Genomic DNA, 1,487 nt, shown 5'->3' with positions numbered 1-1,487 from the left:
GAACAGTTTTCAGAGCTCATGAATGGTAGAAGGAGATTTAGTGGAATCTCTATGGTCGCTATATGAGCCTCAGATTCCTTTAGGTCCTCAATGGGGAACTCCTTCTTGTTTGAGAGACGTCCCAGGAGGTCTTTCTCACTATTCTTCCACCATTGTTAAAGCCTTGTTGAGGCTTTTGTTGATCCTTCCATGAGAAATTTGGATGATTTCTCCATGATGAGTTATAGGTGTTTCCATAAGGTTCACCCATGTAATTAACCTCTACCATTGCAGGGTTCTCAGGATCATAAGCTTCTTCTTCAGAAGATGCCTCTTTAGTGCTGTTGATGCATTTTGCCATCCATTCAGACTTTGAGAGATCATGTTGACTTGCTGAGTCAACACTTTATTCTGAGCCAATATGGCATTCAGAGTATCAAATTCAAGAACTCCCTTCCTCTGAGGTGTCCCACTATTCACGAAATTCCTCTCAGAAGTATATATTAATTGGTTATTTGCAACCATGTCAATAAGTTCTTGAGCCTTTTCAGGAGTTTTCTTTAGGTGAATCGATCCACCTGCAGAATGGTCCAATGACATCTTGAAAAATTCAGATAGACCATAATAGAATATATCTAATATGCTCCATTCTAAAAACATGTCAGAAGGACACTTTTTGGTCATCTGCTTGTATCTTTCCCAAGCTTCATAGAGGGATTCACCATCTTTTTGCTTGAAGGTCTGAACATCCACTCTAAGCTTGCTCAGCTTTTGAGGAGGAAAGAATTTATCCAAGAAGGCCGTGACCAGCTTATCCCAGGAGTCCAGGCTATCTTTAGGTTGTGAGTCCAACCATGTTCTAGCTCTGTCTCTTACGAGTCCAACCATGTTCTAGCTTTGTCTCTTACAGCAAAAGGGAAAAGCATGAGCCTGTAGACTTCAGGATCTACTCCATTTGTCTTAACAGTCTCACAAATCTGCAAGAACTCAGTTAAAAACTGATAAGGATTTTCAAATGGAAGTCCATAAAACATGCAGTTCTGTTGCATTAAAGCAACTAGTTGAGGCTTAAGCTCAAAATTGTTGGCTCCAATGGCAGGAATGGAGATGCTTCTTCCATCAAATTTGGACGTTGGTTTTGTGAAGTCACCAAGCATTCTCCTTGCATTATTGTTGTTGGGTTCGGCTGCCATCTCCTTCTCTTGTTCGAAAATTTCAGAAAGGTTACCTATGGATTGCTATAATTTAGCTTCTCTTAGTTTCCACTTCAGAGTCCTTTCAGGTTCTTGGTCAGCTTCAACAAAGATGCTTTTTTCCTTATTCCTGCTCATATGAAAGAGAAGAGAAAAAGAAAAAGGAAGAGGTATCCTCTATATCTGGACAAAGAGGATCCTTATTATTAGTATAAGAAGAAAGGAATAAGAGTGGAGAATCCAATCACAAGGATGAGGATAGAGGTAGTGATTGGAGATGAAGAGAGGTGAAGAGAAATGTTAGTAAATAAATAA

General features: G+C 39.6%; 1 non-coding gene across 1 annotated transcript; it reads left to right on the top strand.

Moving 5' to 3' along the window:
- The first annotated feature begins 637 nt into the window (after positions 1-637).
- LOC127740979 (small nucleolar RNA R71) lies at positions 638-741 on the top strand. Its single transcript, XR_008001834.1, has one exon. It is a non-coding gene; the product is annotated as a small nucleolar RNA R71 (small nucleolar RNA).
- Positions 742-1,487: the final 746 nt, after the last annotated feature.

The sequence above is a fragment of the Arachis duranensis genome, chromosome 7 (assembly GCF_000817695.3).
Source record: "Arachis duranensis cultivar V14167 chromosome 7, aradu.V14167.gnm2.J7QH, whole genome shotgun sequence".
Lineage (NCBI taxonomy): Eukaryota > Viridiplantae > Streptophyta > Magnoliopsida > Fabales > Fabaceae > Arachis > Arachis duranensis.
Note: the sequence above shows the minus strand (reverse complement) of the source record. Positions and strands in the feature narration are given on the sequence as shown.